Raw genomic sequence first — 22,148 nt, forward strand, 5'->3', positions numbered from 1 at the left:
GTATTCTTGATAATCACCAATCTAATTTGAGTGAGATGGAATCTTAGGGTAGTTTTGATTTGCATTTCTCTTATTACTAGAGATGTTGAACATTTTTTCATATATCTGTTGATTGCTTGTAGATCTTCTTCAGTGAAGTGTCTGTTCATATCCTTAGCCCATTTGTTGAATGGGTTATTTGTATTCTTGGTGTAGAGTTTTTTGAGTTCTTTATAGATTCTGGAAATTAGTGCTCTATCTGAAGTATGAGTGGCAAAGATTTTCTCCCACTCTGTAGGCTCTCTCTTCACATTGCTGATAGTTTCCTTTGCTGAGAGAAAGCTTTTAAGTTTGAATCTATCCCAGGTATTGATTCTTGCTTTTATTTCTTGTGCTCTGGGAGTCCTATTATAAGGACATCTGATCATAAGCTGACATGTTGAAGATTTGGACCCACTTTTTCTTCTACAAGATGCAGGGTCTCTGGTCTGATTCCAAGGTCCTTGATCCATTTTGAGTTCAGTTTTGTGCAGGGTGACAAATAGGGGTTTGGTTTCATTCTGCTGCATATGAATTTCCAGTTTTCCCAGCACCATTTGTTGAAGAGTCTATCATTTCTCCATTGCATATTTTGGCACCTTTGTCTAGTATGAGAAAATTGTTTTATTTGGGTTTGTGTCCGTGTTCTCTATTCTGTACCATTGATCTACCTGTCTATTTTGGTGTCAATACCATGCAATTTTTGTTAATATTACTTTGCAGTATAGTTCTGGTATTGCTATACCCCCTGCTTCACTCTTCCTTCTAAGGATTACTTTAGCTATTCTGGGTTTCTTATTCTTCCAGATGAATTTCATGATTGCTTGCTCTATTTCTGTGAGGTACATCATTGGGATTTTAATTGGAATTGCATTGAGTCTGTATAGCATTTTTGGTAGTATGGCCATTTTGACAATATTAATTCTGCCTATGCAAGAACATGAGAGATCTTTCCATATTCTAAGGTTTTCTTTAATTTCTTTCTTCAGTGTTCTGTAGTTCTCATTGTAGATGTCTTTCACCTCTTTGTTAGATTGATTCCCAAGTATTTTATTTTTTTCAAAGCTATTGTGAATGGAGTAGTGTTCCTACCTTCTGTTTCTGAAGATTCACCACTTATGTATAAAAATGCATTAGATTTATGAGCATTGATCTTGTATCCTGCAACTTTACTGAATTCACTTATCAGTTCTAAAAGTTTTCTGGTGCAATTTTCCTCTCAATATATAATCATGTCATCAGCCAATAGGGATAGTTTGAGTTCTTCTTTTCCTATTTGTATCCCTTTTGGTCTGTCTAATTGCTCTGGCTAGAGTTTCAAGGATGATGTTGAATAGAAGTGGTGAAAGAGGGCATCCCTGCCTTGTTCCAGTTTTTAAGGGGAATGCTTTCAGTTTTTCACCATTTAGAATGATATTGGCCATGGGCTTAGCATAGATGGCCTTTACAATGTTAAGGAATATTCCCACTATCCGTATTTTTTCTAGTGTTTTAAGCATGAATGAATGCTGTATTTTATCAAATGCCTTTTTTTGCATCTATCACAAAATCATGCAATTCATGACTTTAAGTCTGTTGATATGGTGATTTACATTTATTGATTTCCAGATATTGAACCAACTTTGCATCCCTAGGATAAACCCACTTGATCGTGGTGCACTATCTTTTAAATATATTTTTGAATGTGATTTGCTAAAATTTTGTTGAGAATTTTTGCATCAATGTTCATTAAGGATATTGGTCTGAAATTTTCTTTCCTCGATGTGTCTCTGTCTGGTTTAGGTATCAGGGTGATATTGGCTTCATAGGATGAATTTGGAAGGGTTCCCTCCTCTTCTGTTTCATGGAATACTTTGAGAAGTATTGGAATGAGCTCTTTAAAGGTTTTGTAGATCTCGTCTGAGAACCCATCTGGTCCCAGACCTTTCTTTGTTGGTAGGCTTTTGATGACTTCTTCTATTTCATTACTTGAAATTGATCTATTTAAAATTGTGTATGTCCTCCCGGTTCAGTTTAGGTAATTCATATATCTCTAGAAACCTGTTGATGTCTTCAAGATTTTCTATTTTGTTGAAGTACAGATTTTCAAAATAGCTTCTAATTATGCTTTATATTTCACTCATGTCTGTTGTGATATTTCCTTGTTCATTCTGAATTTTAGTAATTTGAGTTTTCTCTCTCCTTCTCTTTGTTAGTGTGGCTAAGGGTTTATTGATTTTGTTTGTTTGTTCAAAGAATCAGTTCTTTATTTTGTCAGTTTTTTTTTGTAGTTTCTTTTCTTTCACCTTCGTTGATTTCAGCTCTGATTTTAACTATCTCCTGTCTTCTACTACTTTTGGAATTGCTCTGTTTTTCTTTTTCTAGGGTTTAGAACTGTAATGGTAAGTCGTTTATTTGTTGATTTCTACTTCTTTTGTTGAATGCACTCCATGAAATAAATTTTCCACTAAGTACTACTTTCATAGTGTCCCAGAGATTTTGATATGATGTATCTTTGTTCTCGTTTACCACTAAGAATTTTTCCATTTCTCCCCTGATGTCTTCTGTTATCCATCCATCATACAATAGCGCATTATTTAATCTCCAGGTGTTGGAGTAGTTTCTGTTTTTTATTCTGTCATTTATTTCTAATTTCAATCCATTATGATCTGATAGAATACAAGGTAGTATCTCTGTCTTCTTATATTTGCTAACATTAGTTTTGTGACATAGAATAATGTCTATTTTAGGGAAGGATCCCTGTGCTGCTGAGAAGAAAGTGTATTCGTTCTTTGTTTGATGGTATATTCTATAAATGTCCATTAAGCCAAATTATTGATTGTGTTATTGAGATCTATTGTTTCTTTGTTCAACTTTTTTGGAGGATCTGTCCAGTGATGAGAGATGTGTGTTAAAATCACCTAGTATTATAGTGTTGTGGTCTATTTGATTTCTGGAATTGAGAAGGATTTGTTTGATGTACATGGATGAGCCACTGTTTGGGTCTAGATATTTATTATTGTTATGTCTTGCTGATTTATGCTTTCCTTAAGCAGTATGAAATGTCCTCCTTTATCCCTACTGACTAACTTTGGCTTGAAACCCCACTATCTGATATGAGGATGAATACTCCAAATGTTTTTCTGAGTCCATGTGCATGTTATGTTTTTTCCCATCCTTTCACCTTTATTTTGTGGGTATCTCTTTTTATGAGATGAGTCTCTTGCAGGCAGATAATTATTGCATCTTTCTTTTTAGTCCAATCTGTCAGTCTATGTCTTTTGATTGATGAGTTCAGGCCATTAACATTCAAGGTTCTTATTGAGATATGATTTGTATTCCCGGTCATTTGGCTCATTTTTGTTTTTCGACTTGGTTTCTCCTTTATTTGACTGTTCCTTTAGGGTAGTCCCTCCCTTTGATGATTTACATCATTGTTTTTCATCTCTTCCTCATGGAATATTTTGCTGAGAATGTTCTGTAGTGCCAGCTTTCTTTTTGCAAATTCTTTTAGCTTTTGTTTATCATATATGAATTTCATTTCATTGTCAAATCTGAAGGTAAGTTTTGCTGGGTATAAGATTCTTGGTTGCCATCCATTTTCTTTCAGAGCTTGAGAAATGTTGTTCCAGGCTCTTTTTGCTTTTAGGGTCTGGGTTGAAAAATCTGGTGATATCCATATTGGTTTCCCCCTTAATGTAATTTGATTCTTTTCTCTCGCAGTCTTTAAAGTTCTGTCTTTATTTTGTATGTTAGGTATTTTCATTATAATGTGCCTTTGTGTGGGTCTGTTGTAATTTTGTATATTTGGAGTCCTATAAGCCTCTTGAACTTGATTTTCCATTTCATTCTTCAGATTTGGGAAATTTTCTTATATTATTTTATTGAATAGATTGTTCATTCTTTGGTTTGTTTCTCTCTGCCTTCCTCTATACCAATAATTTTTAAATTTGGCCTTTTCATGATATCCTATCATTCTGTAGATTCTGTTCATGATTTCTTACCATCTTCTCTGTTTGTTCAACTTTGTTTTCAAGATTAAATATTTTGTCTTCAATGTCTGAGGTTCTGTCTTCCAGGTGTTCTATTCTATTGGTTATGCTTTCTATGGAGTTTTTAATTTTGTTTATTGTTTCCTTCATTTCAGGGATTTCTGTTTATTTGTTTGTTTGTTTGTTTTCAGTATCTGTAACTCTTTTTTGATATGATCTTTTGCTTCCCACATTTGCTGTTTTAAATGTTGATTGGTATGATCATTCAATGCCTGCATTTGCTCTTTCATCTCCTCATTTGTTTCCCTTATCATTTTAATTATGTACATTCTGAACTCCCTTTCTGACATTTCTTCTGCCATGCTGTCATTGGATTTTATTGCTGTAGCATCTAGATTTATTTGTGACATTTTCTTCCCTTGTTTCCTCATATTGCTCAGGTAGTGAAACTCTGAGATAGTGCAGATTACCTCTATTGACTAATAGATTCCCTGTAGATTTCCAATAACTCACCTCCTAGCCCTCAATAGCCTGAAGTCTTGGAAGAACTTTATAATGTGGTGCTCCACAAGGAAACTGCCCCTCTAGGGGTGGTGGCCTTCAGGTGGTGTATATTCCCTGTCAGTTGGCAGAGGCACCTCCACTTTTTGACTGATGATCAGCCAAAGGGTACTAGACTGCAGACTGGGGCATGTCTGATCTGGGCCTGTGTCTCTGGTTCTACTGCCCTGGTGTGAAAGCCTTGCCCAGCGGGAAGGACTCACCCAGTGGGGAAGTTTCGCTGGGCAGCTCTACTCCAAGAAGTTCCCTTCAGTCCAGAACTACCACCAGGACTGGGCAGCCCTCCTCTGCGACGTTCCCAGGGATCCTGAACTATGGCCTGGACTGGGGAGCCTGGCCCTATGAAGTACTCCCTCACTGAGCAGCCCTCCTCTGCTCTGTTCCCTGGGGACCAGAGCTACCACCTGGGACTCAGACCCTCACTCTGCGTCAAAGCCTTTCACTGTGCAGCCCTCCTCTGCAATTCTCTCGGTTGACTGGGTTCACAGATCCAGCGGGGGAGTCTCACTGGGCCACTCTACTCCATGAAGTTCCCTGCATTTCAGGACTACTGCCCCAACTGGGAGCCTGCCCAGTGGGAGAGACTCACCCAGTGGCTCTGAGTTGGTCCCAAGTCTTTCAATACCTCCTCTTCTTGAATCCTGGGTCTTGTCAAAGTTCCTCTAGCCTCCTGTGGGTGTCTCAGGAAAGGAGCTGCACTTCCAATGATGATGGCCACACCCTCAGTAATAATTCAAAATGCCTGCACCAGCCTATAAAGAGGCTGGGGAGCCCCAGCAAGGGTGCGCTGAGTCAGCACAGAGGAAATTGCAGTGTCCTCAGCAGTAGGGGGGGGGCAGGCAGGTAGGCTCAGCAATGGTGCCCAACCTCGGTGTCGGGGTCAGGTGGGCTGGCTCACCTTCTGGCTAGTTCCGCCATGCAGGCGGCCTGACTCACCCGCCAGCTCGCTCCGTGATTGTGACCAACCAGTGATGGCACCCGACCTCAGTGCAGGGATCAGGTGGGGTCGCTCAGTGATGGCGCCAGACTTCGACCTGGTGTTTGGCAGGTTGGCTGTCTGCCGGCTAGCTCTGCCATGCAAGCGGGTTGGGTTCCCACCAGTTAGCTCTGCAGTGCAGGCAGCCTGACTCACCCACCAGCCTGCTCCGTGACTGCAACTGACCCTTTTTTCCTTTTTCTTTTTTTTTGACTATAGGGTGTATTTTGACATATTATATATCCATGGGGTACCCATTATAATTTTGATCCCTTTCTAATCATTGAACATAATGTGGTGTTACACTGGTCTTGTATTCATATATGAGCATAGGAAATTATATCCAATTCATTCTGCTTTTTTTCCTATTCCCATCTCCCCTCCTTTTGCTTTATTCCCCTTGTCTAATCCAAGGAACTTCTGTATTTCCCTTCCCTACCCTCCCTTGTTATGGGTTATCATCCACATTTCAGAGAGTATATTTGATCCTTATTTTGGGGGGACTGTTTTATTTCACTTAGCATGATAGTCTCCAGTTTCATGCATTTACTGGGAAATGCGATAATTTTATTCATTTTTTAAACTAAGTACTATATTCTCTTGTGTATATATACCACATTTTCTTTATCCATTCTTCTGTTGAAGGGCACCTAAGGTTGGTTCCATAGCTTGGCTATTGTGAATTTAGCTGCTATGAACATTGATGTGGCTGTGACACTGTAGTAAGCTGATTTCAAATACTTTGGGTTTAAACCAAGGAGTAGGATAACTGGGTCAAATGGTTGTTCCATTCCAAGTTTTTGGAGGAATCTCCATGCTGCTTTCCATAATGGTGTCATCAATTTGCAGTCCCACCAGCAATGTATAGTCAACCTTTCCCCCACATTCTCACCATTTCTTGCTACATGTATTCTTGATAATTGCCATTCTGACAGAAGTGAAGTGGAATCTCAGTGTAATTTTGATTTGCATTTCTCTAATTGCTAGAAATGTTGACCATTTTTTCATATATTTTTTGACCATTCGTATTTCTTCATCTGTGAAGTGCCTGTTCAGTACCTTAGCCCATTTGTTGATTGGGTTATTTGATTTTTGGTGTTCAGTTTTTTAAGTTCTTTGTATATTCAGCATCCATTCACATTCAAATTACTAGAAAACCTAAGGATAGTAGAAACATACTTCAACATTGTAAAAGCTATATGTGCTAAACACAAAGCCAACATCATTCTAGATAGAGAAAATTGGAAGTGTTCCCTCTAAAAACTGGAACAAGACAGGGTTGCCTTCTTTCACTAATTCTATTCAACATACCCCTTGAAACTCTAGACAGAGTAATTAGATAAAGAAATTAAAGGGATATGAATAGGAAAAGAAGAGACCAAAATATACTTCTGTGCTGAGAACGTGATTCTACTACCCATCAGTGAGTATTGAGCTGCCATATGCCCACAACACACTGGCCAAGGGCTGTCAGTCCATGTGTTTGCTCTTTGTTGTCAGTGGCTGGTTAAAAAGAAAGACCAGTACCTTCACTAATAGAGTCATGAAAAGTTCAAAAGGAGTATACTTACCTGATTTTTTTTTCTGTGATCTGGCTCTATGCAAGTGGAATGAATTATTTCAAGGGGATTATTGCCCTCAAAATATTTTCTTTCGAAATAATCTCTTCCTTCATCATTTGAATAATAATTTGTCTAAAAAATATTGCAGATGCATGATAAAGTACAAGAAGGATATAAAACAATATAATGAAGAGAAATTGATAATGGTGGATAAAGGCAAGAAAATTGTAGGAGATTGGAGAAGGAATAAGTAACGACAAAGAAAATGACATTCTAAGAGAGAAGTGCTAATTTAGCAAGAAAGATCAACAAACTTAAAATCAACTAGGAAAAAAGCTAGCAGGGAGATAAATTTGGATGACAGATCAATCAATATGTAGATCTATGTTGATGCCTATGTGTGGGAAGATGGATGGTCTACATGCAATGCCTACTTATATAGCTTATTGTGGAGACCTAGGGATATGTTACCTCTGTAAGTGAGTATATTTGACACTTTTACAATGTTTTGTTTATTCTACTAGATCATGTTTATTACACACTCTCTTATCTTAGAGTTATTTATGCCCCTATCTGTCTCCTTTACTCCAGAGTGAATGAATGCTTGTGGGCCAGAGTCAGATCTTATTCACTTCTGTATTATCAGCAGCACCTAGCACAGCATCTATGACACACTAAAGGTTTAACAAAATTTTAGAGTAAATTGAACTATTTTTGAACTTTATAATCTCTTCTGTGTGTTTGTATGTGTTAAGTTCTTTTATGGAAAATTTCATTTTGATTAAGCATCTCAAGTTAGAAATATGACAATAATGCACCCAAATACCAAGAGAACAATTCAGAAAATCTGCTTGCAACAATTCCAGGGAATAATTACCTGTCTATTCTTGATGGGTATCTATCTTTCAAACTAAGAGAATAAGGAGAGAAAGCATGTTCTTTTTATTTTTCTTTTTTTACAGACTGTATTTTGATTCATTGTACATAAATGTGGTATATAATTTCATTTCTATGGTTGTACATGATGTAGATTCATACCATTCATGTAATCATACATGTACATAGGGTAATGATGTCTGTCTCATTCCACCATTTTTCATACCCCTCCCTCTCATTTCCTTCTACATAATCTAAAGTCCCTCCATTCTTCTGTCACCCCCCACCCCCCACCCCCATTATATATTATCAACACTTATCAGGGAACACATTCAGTCTTTGGTTTTCTGGGATTGGCTTATTTCACTTAGCATGATATTCCCCAATTCCATCCATTATATGCAAATGCCATATTCTTCTTTAAGGCTGAATAATATTCCATTGTGTATATATACCAGTTTCTTTATCCATTCATCTGTTGAAAGGCATCTAGGTTGGTTTTTTTAAGAGTTATCATTAGTCTTCATTTATAAAATGTTTGATAATTTAAAACATATATTTATATCCTTTTATGCATATTTCCCTGAGATTAACACATTTTAAGGATCTTTTATTATATATTTTTAAATAAAAGTCTGTTCTTTGTTGTCTGCACTATTAGGATCCTCATTATACATTCATACCTCTGGGGCTTTGAAAGGTTAAGTAATTTGTCCAGTTGGGCCCATTGGGAGCTAGGATCTCTGCACATAAATTTTGGAAAAGACAAAAATATTTAATCAATAATGGAATAGAAATGACACCAGAGCAGGAACTACCTGCCTTTAGCAGGTGCTCAATAGGTGTCACCGCCCACGGCAACAATTGCGCAGGTATTTATCAGAGGGGCCTGGAAATGAACTACTTTTCCTATATTCACTAATTTATAGAGGAAGAGAGACTGAGAGGAAGAGAGACTTTGCTTAGAGGAAGAGAAACTTTGCTTAGAGGAAGTTTTAGAGAAAAAGAGGCTTCTACGCTTGTCAGAGATCTATTTCTTCTTAAAGTTCTACTGCTTCTTCTTGAAAGTGCATCCTGCATCCTGTGAACTAGGTGCTATCTATCTGTGATCTACGATCTAAGGCTCTATGATCTGCCTTCTGCCGCTGCCTGCTTCTCTCTGCTAGCTGCTTCTCCTAGCTGCTTCTGCTTACTGCTGCTTCTTCTCTCTGCTAGCTGCTGCTATTCTCCTTCTACCTACTGCCCACTTATATTCCCTCCAGGAGGTGGAGGGCGGGGCCACACCAGTTGAGATCAGGCGAGGAGCCAGCTGCCCTATTACGGCAAAGGTTAAAACGAGCAGGCCGGAGCAGGAGCACTCGGGAACACCTGTGCACGCATTGTGTGCCTGGACTGAATATGACCAATGACAAATCACCTGAGTGTGCTTATGTTAATTAACCTCCTCACTGCAGATGTGATCAAAACAACCTCCGGCTGGCCACCAGGCACCATCCTGACACAACCCACATGGCACAGCCCCCAACAAATAGGCATTTTGATTCTACACAACAAAGGAGATGGAAATGCATGGTTTTTTAAATTGGAGTATTAATTACCCTGCTGGAGAGGAGAGCAGATAGATGGATAATGTTGTATATAGCAAAGAAATACAATGCAAGCCATCACCCTTACCACTTAAAAAAATTAAAATCTATCTGAAGAAGAAAAAACTGAAATGATTAAGTGACTAAGGGATATAAGCAAGTCACACACCTCTTCACATGATGAAGATACTTTGACATGAATGATAGCAGGTATGAGATTGTTCTCCACCACAAAACCATTTCAACATCATCATCACCTTCATCATCAACTATTTTTGCTTAGTTATCCTGAGGTAAGGCTTTTAGTTCAAAGTTTCATAGTTAGTTATCCCCTCCCTGTTTGTTTAAAAGTGTCCTTTAGCTCTAAAGTAATATGATGTGGCAGAAGTGGGTAGGGCACTTAGCCTGCATCAGTGGACTACATCCACTGAGACACCTTTCAAAGACATGGGAGAGCAGCCTTTGAAAGCAAAGCATGGTCTGTCTTAATGGAGAAGAACATACAACTTCCTCAGACAAATGATAAAACTGCTTTTCTTCTTTTTACCCATATCTGACAGTTCTTCACTCATACTGTGAATGTGTATAAAAGTCAAACAGTGACCATGAAAATAGTGACTTTAGGCAGATGGGCTGAAGTTTAAGGACCAAACATAGGACCTGTAAGACTATACAGATAGAAGCTAACAAAATAGTCTTTGGGACTAGCTTCTTGGGTTCCCGTTACAATCAACTTCTTGTCTACTGGGTGACTTGACTGTGTCTGTTACTTTATGACTTTATGCTTCAGTTTTCTGAGCTATAAATCTGGAATGTAACTATAACACTTTACTCAAAAGAGTTATTGCCATGGCCAAGTGCAATTATACATGTAAAGTGCCTACACAAAGACTGGCACATAGCAGGTGATCAATAGGGTAGACATCCAATCCCAGTTCATTTACCACTCCGTGCAGCTCTCCTTTCCTTCTCAGCAACTTAATTTCTGATCCTTGGTCTTCTGTTGCACGCAGAATGACTCTACTTCCCAACAATTAATTTTTTTTCATTGTTAATAAAAACATTAATTTTTTATTTTATACAGAACACCCTGAAGTCTGCATCATGACTTGATAGTCACCCAGGGGTTTACAGTGTGTTCATCTCAACAGCATGGTTCTGGGGTTTGGGGATCCACACAAACACAGGCAGGAGTTTTTAGGGAAGAAGGGGGCACAGCAGGAGTGTATATCAATCCTTTCTCAAAGAAAAGGAAGTAGAGCATTCTGAGTCACTGAAAACCTATGCAAATGGGACTTCTAAAACAAACATTGTACTGCAAGCTCTTAGGGATGGGGCAGGAAAAGACACTGATAAATAAGGGAACATTTTCTTGCGGTAGTGGATGAGGAAGAAGGTTTACTACTCTTTTGAGTGCCACCAGCCTTAAGACCTGATATCTGAAGATATATTCAATCTTGAATAATTTCTCTGTTCAAAAAGAAATGCTCTATACAGTCCTTCCTTTCTCCATTCTTGCCCCCCTCCCTAATCCTAACTCTAACCCTAACACTAACCCCTCCCACCCCCCATTATATGTCATGGGGGGAAGGAAAAAAATAACAGAATGAATCAAACAACATTACCCTATGTAAATTTATGATTACACAAATGGTATGCCTTTACTCCATGTACAAATAGAGAAACAACATGTATCCCATTTGTTTACAATAAAAAAAAAGAAATGCTAGTACCCCTGGGACCAGATCATAAAGGAACTGGTCATTCCTGAGCCCATGTTCTATGCCCCACAGTGTATTAACACAGGAGGAAAAAATTCAGTGTAGTGGTTTATGTTCTGTGGAAGTAAAAAGTTTAATTCACATTAAGCACTGATAAAGCCAAATGACTGGAAAAGACCACAGATCTGACAAACCTGCTGAAAGAAGTCTCTGGTAGGGATCAAGAAAGGAAGGTCCACAGAATCCTCAGCTTGAGCCATAGCAGGTATAAGAAAGTTTGGAAGGAGGCATTAAAGTAGTGGGAAACAGAACACTACCAAACCTTAATTTTAATGGGATGATTTTAAAAAAAAAAAAAAAGGGCATCAGTTGCAACAAATGTTATGCCTTTATGGTCATCTGGCAGCATTTAAAAAAAAAAAAAAAGCCAAAGCAGGTCTAGCTAACCTAACCAATAGGTCTTGCTAGGAAGTGTTTGTGTACATAGGAGAGGGCTGTGGGGGGCTTGGTACAGTTGACAATCCAACATGATTCCTATGGAAACAAAAGGGGCAGAGTCCTGGCTTCCCAGAGGGCTGGGAAGAATGAAAGCAAAGGCTCCAGAGTGACTGAAGATTCTTTGCAACCTGCTTTGACTCAGGGTAGTGGAGTCAGATTCTCACTCTAGAGAAGATAGGAGGCCAAACCTAACCCATACCACTTGCATTAGTCCTGGTTATCCTATAGTTGATGGGCAACTCATACCGGAAGGGAAGGGAACTGGTTAGGGAAGAAGGGGTCACTTTTTATCTTTTAAGGTCTTAATTTATATCTTAACTTCAAACATATTTTCAGTGCCTCAGATACTTTAATCTTAAATCTTTAAAGGTCCCCTGAAACAAAACAAAAGAATACCTTTTTTTAAGCTTCCTCATCTTCTGGTAGTCAATTTTACCCTGACTTAGAGTCCACAAACTTCATCAAACCATCTGCGCTCATGGACTTGGGCTGTCGGGATCTTAAACCCCACTGCTCTTCTCGACCAGCGGCAAGGGAAGGGGACACTCCCCAACAAGGTCAGACCCGGATAGGTAGGGCCGACTGACTGCCTGCACGCAGCCCTCAGGGTGGAGGACAATCAGATGCTGTCAGGGAGACCAGTCACAGCAGGAACTCATTTATTGAGGAAGTCACACAGCTTTTATGTAGTGTGGGGTCTAGGCGGGAACCAATCAGCTTAAAGGTCAGCGGGAGTCGGGGGGGGGGTGTTCACGCAGGTGAGAGTCCCATAGGACTATATGGCAAGCATGAGCTGATCACATTCGCAGAACTGTTGTTAACCAATCCCTGATGGTGGTCCGATTTATTGTCATTAACTATTGAAACCGCCTTTGAGGCCTTGATCTTGCTCACTCACCAGGGAGTAAAGAGTCAGCCTGAGTTAGTTAACGTGTAATTAGTCCCAACATTGGGCCTTTCTAAAGGGAAGCCTAGGGCTGGGCTCCAGATGAGCTATGCCAGCACAACCACGGCCTGTGACACCCCAAAGAGGAGCATGTAGTAATTCATCTCTGTCATGCCATAATACTGGAGTAGCACCCTGCTGTGCACATCTACATTTGGCCAAGGATTCTTGGCCTTTCCCTGCTCCAAGAGGATATTGGGCACAATCTTGTACAGCTGAGCAACAAGTTTGAACATAGGGTCACTAGGCAGGTGTTTCAAAGCAAACTCTTGCTGACAGGAATATCTTGGATCTGTCTTCCTTAGTACTGCATGGCCATAGCCTGGGACAACCCATCCTGAATTGAGTGTGTTCCAGATGTAGTCTCTTAACTTTTCATCCGAAACATCTTTGCCAACTTCCTTCTGTAGTTGTGTTATCCAAACAGGTACTTCCTGATTGGCCAGTCCAGGATGAGGCCCTGCCAGCCCATTCATGGCTGCTGCAAATGATAGGTGAGGGTCTGAAAGGGCACTGCCCACCAAGTGGCTGGTATGGGCACTTACATTGCCACCTTCATGGTCACTGTGGATGGTGAGGTATAAATGCATGAGCTCAGTGAATTGAGCATCAGTATAGCCTAACATGTTGGTGAAATTGTGGGATCAGTCCAGCTTAGAGTCAATGGGCTGCCCTCCCGGTAGAGATTCTGGTTGATCTTTGCAGCAACACAAGGTAGTTCTGCAATGAGATCCATACAATCTTCATATATTAACTCCCAGTACTTGGTTCGGTTAATACCCTCTGCATATGCCCGGGCAAAGTTACTTTCACTATTGAGGGCTGTAATGGCTGCACTGAGTTGAGACATCAGATGTATATTGGTGGGAAAGTTGTCCAGCATTGTGACCATGTGAGAAGGCAGAGCTGCCCTCTTTGCCCGCTCCTTTGAAAGCCAAGATACCTGTTCTTCTGTTGGGATCTTTCCAGTTACCAGTAGCCAAAATAAGCCCTCAGGCAGGGGTTCCTCCCCACCCTTAGGCTTAGGCAGTAATTTCTGGCATTCAGGGATACTATGGCCTCTGAAACAGATGCCCTCATCGGGATCAAGAACTGATGTTTCATATACAAGTCCCTTCATGCCTCTCATGCCACCATACATCATGTCCACAGTGATTTGGCCCACCACTGTCTTGCCATGTTGCTGCCTGAACGCCTTAATTCTGGTCTGCTCCTTAGGTATCAGGTTGGCCAATACATCTTTCAAATTCGTGGAAGAAGCACTAGCATGCCAGGCAGCAAGAACAAGACAGGATGCATTTTGGCTCCCAAAAGCTGTGCGGCCGCAGTAAGTCCCAACAATTAATTTTGATATTCCCGGATTCTACTATATCAATTATCCCTCCATCTTTCTTCCTCTCTAACCTTGCTCTTCATCAACTTGGGGATCTACAACTCACATAAACAACATTAATAGATAACAGATTGAAAGAAGATACTTATAACCTATATTAACAAAGAGATCATGTACAGAAATATAAAAGATTCCTACCAATTACTAAGAAAAACCAATTCAATAGGAAAGTGGTCAAATTGAATTAAAAAAAACTGATAGAAAAATAAAATGGACTATCAAAAAGACATGTGAAAGTAATCAGGAAAAGTTCATCAATAGTAAAGCATCCCCTACTCCAGAGATGGGCAATAAATCAATGTCTAATTTTCAAAATGCTGGTGAGGATGCTTGATAAGAATGCTCATATGGCTCTGGTGGGAGTTTAAATTGGCACGTATACTGTACATACATACTTTGCAGAACACTTTGACAATGCCCACTAAAGCTAAACATGAACATGATTTGAGCACTAGACACCACTGAGTGCCTATCAGCATGCTTCCCCAAACCCTGGCACATTCAACAGAAGCCTGATTTGCTTTGCCCAGCCATTCCATCTTTAGTACTGCCATGTGTTACACTGGAAGAAGAGGATCCCTCCAGTTCCATGAATGGGCTTGATTTTTTTCTAAAAGGGATTGGTTACATTGTCACTAGCAGTGGCCCAACTGCATTCAATAGATTATAAAGGGGAGTCTTTTGGGCATGTTCTGGAGGAAAATTATAATTCTTAAGAGATCACTTTAGGAGAAATAGCCATCCTATTTGTACACAGTTGTCTTTGGATACCATGTTTGCAAATGATGCAGCCATTACCAACGTGACAAGGAAGCTACACACAGAATGACAGGATGAAAGATCAAAAGGAATGGTTTCTAAATAACCTGGCTGAACTTTGAATAAAATGACCCAAATTCCAACCCAAGCCCCAAATAACTTTTTGAGTAAAATAATAAATGTTTTCATTTATAAGCCAGATTGAACTGAACATTTTGCTTTTTATTGAAAAAAATTAATCTATTTCTAGGTACAAAGCCTACAAAACACTGACTCAGGTATAGTATACATGGTTAGATATACAAAGACACATTTGTAGTAATCTTTATAAAGTACCCAAAATGAAAACAATCAAATTGTCTATCTTCAGTTGAAGGTTAAATACATTTTAGTCTAATTATACCATAGAAAACTATAAACTGCTAAAATGAATGTATTTGATATATTTTATAGATATGGGCATATAGCAAAATAATAAAGTAGAATAAAAAAGTTACTAAAAATATGTACAATATACCATTTGTGTAAACTATAAGAACACATCAAACTATGCTATTTGGGGGCCAACTGGCATGAGCATATGCAGTAAATGCATAAAAAGTGATTAGTAAGAACACATAAACTCACAATAGAGGGAATTAACAGGAAATGCTAAAGTTATAAGGAGAATTTCAAATGTGTCTAATATTTTACTTCTTTTAACAAAAATGAAAACTACATCTGAAGAAATGTTAGCATTTGCTAATTCAGTTTAATGACAACATGGGTGTGTCTAATTTTACTCTGATTTTCTGTATGCCTAAATAATTTATAATAAATATTTGTAGAGAGCTAGAGCCCGTGTGTAGGTGGTGTGAAGTGTTTCGTCTCTGAGCAGCTCGGCAATCCGTGCTTCCTAGGAGGCTGCAGCAGAGCCTCTAGAGAGAAGGTGCAAGAGGTTGGAAGCTTCGATTGAAGCCCAGCAAGCAGCGATGTCAACCAGGAGTCATGAGAGGCAGCGGGGAGCAGAACTATGGCGAGTGGGAATCCCATTCTGCTTCCAGAAATGGAAGTACTCATGAATTGGGGAAATCTGCAAGGCATACCCCTGCAAGAGCTCACTCCAAGGAAGATTCCAGGCATTCCAGGTCAAAGTTCAGGTCCAGATCTGAATCTAGGTCTAGATGCAGAAGAAGTTCTCAGAGGCATTGTACAAGGTCCCACTCCTGTTCCCCCTCCCATAGATGTTCTGTAGCAGGTCTTAAGTTGAGATTATCTCAGAAGGCACAGCCAGAGTCATTTTCCCAAGTCTACTGGAAGGCACCATGTTGGCAGTTGGGCAAATCCTGACCCCCATTGTTGTCTTGGAGTGTTTGGGTTGAGTTTATATACCACAGAAAGAGATCTGAGAGAAGTGTTCTCTAAATATGGCCTCATTGCTGATGTGTCTCTTGTATATGACCAGTAGTCTAGGCATTCAAGAGGATTTGCCTTTGTATATTTTGAAAATGTAGATGATGCCAAGGAAGCTAAAGAACGTGCCAATGGAATGGAGTTTGATGGACGTAGAATTAGAGTTGATTTCTCTATAACAAAAAGACCACATACTACAACACCAGGAATTTACATGGGGAGACCAACCTATGGCAGCTCACCCTGTGGGGATTGTTATGCCAGAGGCTATGATGGACGCTATGATGATCGGGACTACTATAGCAAATCATACAGAGGAGGAGGTGGAGGAGGTGGAGGAGTTGGAGGATGTGGTGGATGGAGAGCTGTTCAAGACAGGGATCAGATTTACAGAAGGCAGTCACCTTCTTAACTATAGTCGTGGAGGATGCAGGTCATGATCCAGAGCTCGATCCTACTCACCTTGTCGCTATTAAAGCATGAAGTTGAAGACTTTCTGAAACCTGCCATAGAGCTGGGTATTGTTTGTGGACAATATTTTTTATTGTCTCGTGTTTAAAACAGTGCCTAGTGAAGTTAGGTGACTTTTACACCTTTTATGATGACTACTTTTGGTGGAGTTGAAATGCTCTTTTCATTCTGCATTTGTGTAGTTCTGTGCTTTGTTCAAAGTTAAGTGTTTTCAGAAAAGTATGTTTTGCATATATTTTTTTACAGTCCAAGTTTTAATTGCTAAGAAGTTTCTGTTGTACAAAACTTCATTTAAAAGGTTTTTCTACTAAATCCAGGGTATTCTGAAGATTGAAGCCTGTGTGTAAAATGCTACCAAATAGCAAAAAGCAACAATAAACCATTTGATTAAAAAAATTGTAAAAACAAAATAAATTTTTAAATAAAGTAAATTAGGAAAAAAGAAAAGAGATAGAAAAAGAAACTGGGGGTGGGATGGTCTTTCACTATTCAATTTAAATAGTTCTTTATTCTGTGGCTGTTATAACAAGCATGAATTTTGTTTATAATTCCTTTGAAAGAGAATTTTGAAGAGGAATAAATTTGGTCTTTTGCTCTAACCCCTTTCTGTTTCAGTCCATCAACTCCCTGTTTGTTGACCTTCTTCTCTAGGGAGAACATAAGGTGAAATCACCTTAACCACCCCCACAGAGGAATTCTCAGCTTCCAATGTGTCTTTGAGAAGTTCACAATAGGTGAAATACTAGCAAATTAAACTGCTTGAGAACAGACACCCCAGCACCTTTCACATCCACCCTGATGACATATATCCTCACTCCCTAGCTCAAACTTACAACCCAACACCAAGCCCAGTTATGGAGAAAATAATTGCCACAGTGCTAATTCAGTGTGGACCTTATCCTTCCTTGACTCATTTCTGCATGCTTTGGGTGATAGCCTTCCCTGTTGAAATTTTCATTTCTTCCCATACACTTTGCCTCTCAAATATATCACTCTAGTTTCACCCACATCCTCTGTCCCACACCAGATTCCACCTTTCCTATTGGACTTCCCTATCCAGTTACATCAAGCTGAACACATTGTTTCACCCACAAAAGGATGAGGCTGATGGGGTCAGTACTACTAATGTATAAATGGAAGCTATTCAAGACGGAGGCAGCGTGGCTAGGGCAGATCATTATAGTTCCTTTAAAGATGACCTTAAATTTTGGATTCTTTTCTCATTGGGCCTGAAACTTTTGACACTCTTCTCATTGAGAGTTAGAGTCCATAATTCATCCTTATTTTGTATATTTATGAGTTTTATGACTAATTTGACTTAGAAAGCATGGCAAATGATCAGACTGTAAGAAATCCTGTACTTAAACCTTAAAAATCACTGGTGGCTTCCACTTCCTTACTTTTAGCTGTCTCTGCTGTCTGTTAAGTCCTAACACCAAAAAAGGAGTCCAGCTGCCTTATGGCCACCATGCTGGGGAGGACATTACATAATTGGTAGTCCAGTTGCCAGTCTTGAGATAGAAGTCTACCAACCATTCCTGTCAGGTGCCATGCTTGTGACTATCTCAACTAGTGCACTCACCAGCAGAACCACTGAATTGGTCAGCACCATGTGGAATAGAGGAGACACACTGAGCCCTGCTCCAATCACTGAGCCACAAATTGCAAAATATAACAAATGGTTTTAAAACACTAAGTTTTGGGATTTGTTATGTAAGAATCAATAACCATATAACTCCCTCCTACTCAGAGCTATTTAAAGCTGCTCCCAGTCAAATGGTTCCCACATATGTAACATTTTTACGGTTACTATAAGTTACTGAAAAATAATCATACACTCTCCCATTGCTGAAAATAATTCATAAGTAGATCAAATAAAATTTTAAGATCTCACCTTTATTCCCTGCCTTTGTTCATCCCCCATCTCAAAATTAGCCCATCTTCCTATTAATATTTTTATTATTTCTAATTTTTGCTAAATAAATTAGAATTACAGTAAATGGCCTTATACATATGTGAATATTCTCTATAAATATTGGATTCATAGAAGTCATATTTATTATATGAAAGATATTGAAATTGTTATACATAATATCAAGTTGCTCTCCAAAGGATTAAAATTTTTGCCCATAGATGTTGTCACCAATATTTTATTATTACAGTATCTGGTTCTACCAACACTGGTCACCAATGAACATTGTCAATCATTATATTTCACCATTCTGAATGGGCAAAAAGTGTTAGCTCACTATTTTAACTAATATTTCTCTGATTACCACTGAAGTTTTTATACTTTTCCTTGTTCATCATACATATGGTTTTATTCTTCGGTGCTTTTACTATTTGTAATCTTTTAAGAAAAACTTCTAGTAGATTGTTCCTTTGTTTTTATTGACTTATGATAGTTCTTTGTATTCTGAATATGAATTTGTTTTTTGTTCTACATGCCACAAATACTGTTTCATAGTCTGTGGTATGTCTTTTGTTCATTAGATATTTATTCAAGAGAAATTTATTGGGCACTCGGTGCCAGATATTGGTCTAGATACTGTGAATATAGCTGTAAGACAAAGTCCCACCTCTTAGATTTGACAGTTTAGTGTGGAAGGTATACAATAAGCAGACAGCACACATGTTTAATATTATATAAATACTATAAAATAATCAAGTGAGGTTAAAGATATAGGCAAGGAACCATGCTACTTTAGATAGGGTGATCAGGGAGGTCATATTTGTATAGAAATGAATGGTATTTAGAGAGAAAACATTCCAATAGGACAAAATAACATGTGCAAAGGTCCTCAGATGGACCATACATGTCATGTTCCATAAACAACAAGAAAGGCAGTGTAGCTAGAGGACTACAAGAGAAGGGTAGTAAGACATGAGCCTAGAGAGACAGTCAAGGACCAGAGAATGTAAGGTGGTGTGAATTATGGACAGTTGACTTTATTTCCACTGAAGAATTGAAGCATTAAGGATGTCATATAGGGGGAGTGATAGAGTTCTGATCTCTCTTTGAAAAGGTACAGACCAGTTACTGTGTAGAATAAACTGTGTGAATGTATGAACGTGTAGAAGGGCACTGGGAAGAATGGGAACAAAAATATGTTACTTCAACACATAGTGGGACTCAAGCAGGAGATGACTGAACCGGGGTTTTGGCAATTGAGGTAGTGAGAAGTCACTAGATTATGGATATAGTATAAATGTAAAACTGACAAGAGAAGCCAGTGGGATATGGGGAGAAGAATAAAATAAAATTCCAAGGTGTTCTGCTTAAACACAGGTGAATGGTGGCTCATTGAGATGAGGAAGAAAGCAAGGAATCATCTTGAACATGTTGACTTTGAGAAACCTGTTCACTATCTCACTGTCATGTAGGGAATGGAGTGGAGGGGTCTGCAGGTCAAGTGAGAGGTGACTGGAGTTGATGGCAGTAATCTGTGAGTCATAAGCATATAGCCAGTATTTAAAGCTAAGGAATTGGTGGAAGTCAGCATAGGCAGGAAAGTGAAGTTGTCCAAGACCAAGTCCTGGGGCATCCAAAGTCCACAGGGGAAAGAACAAGAGGAAGATGCCTGAATGGAGCAAAGATTTATAAATGTAAAACACAGCTTTATAAATGTAAAACAGAGCTTTATAAATGTAAAATAAGAGCCCTCTGAAGCTCAGGCCAGGAGGAGTGCTTTGTAAATGTAAAACAAGAACTCTCTAAGCTCAGGCCAGGAGGAGTGCTTTGTAAATGTAAAACAAGAACTCTCTAAGCTCAGACTAAGAGGAGTGCACTGATATGCAAATTAGGCAACCCTAAGCTGTAAAACTAGATAAAGTACCAAGAGGAGTGCACTGATACTAATTATGCAAATTAGGCAACCCTAAGCTGTAAAACTAGATAAAGTACTAAGAGGAGTGCACTGATACTAATTATGCAAATTAGGCAACCCTAAGCTGTAGGACTAGATAGAGTACTAAGCTGTGTGTGGTAGATAAGATATGCCCTGTGTGAAACATATAAAAACCCCGGAGTGTGACCCTGCTTGGGGCTAATACCTGCTCCGAGACCGTCTGCGCACGGTCACGGTCAGGTCATTAAGCTGGCTGGCGTGCCCCCCTGTGTGTGAGAGCATCATAAAATAAACCATTCGTTGGTTTGCCATCTCCGTGTGATCGTGTCCTCATTCCCGTACGTCTCGTCGTCCTCTGATTGGCAACTCAGAGAAATCTAGCTGCCCTTCAAGACAAAGAAGCGCTGCGGTGCTGCTCGCTTCAGCTGGCGTAGTCGGCAGGACTCCTGGACGAACATCGCGGGACCGTGGATTGGTAAGAAAATCCCTTAGCCTTAACAGGATATATCTCCCACAGGCCAGTCAGCATATATGTATATATATAATAATTCATATATAGGTATATTTATTATCTTGAGTTGATTTACACCCATATTAATATATATATGTTTATTTAATATGTAAACTGAGGCACTTGGCTAACTGAGGTCAGTCTCTAGTACCTCTGAAACTCCAAAAGGCACGACCGGGGGAACCTGGTTTAAGACCGGCATTGGTCAGTGATCCTTGACTGAAACTCCGAAAGGCACGACCGGATACGTCTGGTTTAAGACCGGCATGGGGGCGTGACACCCGCGCTTCCCACGGTAGCGGACGTCAAGGGGAGTCTGGCAAAGGTAGCGGATGAGGGGAGACACACGACCCTAACCGCCAAGTGCACAGTAAATTCTGCTCCAATTCATTTACCTCAAGCCTCAAACAAATCAACTCAGATAATAATTACAGTAATTATAGCATTAATATCATAACATGATAAGGGACTGGCTTATAAGTAAATATTGCTTCGAGCTAGACAGTTTGTACAAGGGTACCCAGAACGACTCAATCCTTCAGTGGAGAATTAGAATTCTTAAGGTGCGCACCTTGGCAAAATTAATAAAGCTACTCCACTAAGTAATAAATAAATATGGCCATGGCAAATCTTATTTCAGCATTTAAGAGATTAAAAATTAAGGAGGATCCTGCAGGTCTCAAACCCCAATCACCTTGGAGAAATAGCGAACGCATAGTCCAAGGGAAGTTTGTTAAGTATAGGAAAGGCACAGACGTTCAAATTCCGTTGAGCAATCCGGAGAACGTCGAGCCTATCTTGGCTCGAGCAGATAAAAAGGAAATCCCGGGGATATTAATGAAAGTAATAGATGACATACATCAAGATAGAATGAGAGGCAAACACCTAGTAAAAGAAGCAATACAAAACGCCAGGTCCCCCGCTATAGTTAACCAGTTATCAAAAATTGCAGACCCAGTGAGTGTAACTAAAACTAACACACCAGCCAGAGGATGGAATGATAAGACAGAAGTAATAGAAACTAGAGAATTGAACAGACAAGAATTAGCTCAGGCAAGG

At 39.4% G+C, this 22,148-nt stretch overlaps 2 pseudogenes; one reads left to right on the forward strand and one right to left on the reverse strand.

Annotated features, from left to right (window-relative positions):
* Positions 1–12,201: 12,201 nt before the first annotated feature.
* LOC124985445 (citrate synthase, mitochondrial-like) lies at positions 12,202–14,050 on the reverse strand (annotated as a pseudogene).
* Positions 14,051–15,854: 1,804 nt separating this feature from the next.
* LOC124985518 (transformer-2 protein homolog beta-like) lies at positions 15,855–16,735 on the forward strand (annotated as a pseudogene).
* The last annotated feature ends 5,413 nt before the right edge of the window (positions 16,736–22,148 follow it).

The sequence above is a fragment of the Sciurus carolinensis genome, chromosome 5, assembly GCF_902686445.1.
Source record: "Sciurus carolinensis chromosome 5, mSciCar1.2, whole genome shotgun sequence".
In the NCBI taxonomy this organism is placed as follows: Eukaryota; Metazoa; Chordata; class Mammalia; order Rodentia; family Sciuridae; genus Sciurus; species Sciurus carolinensis.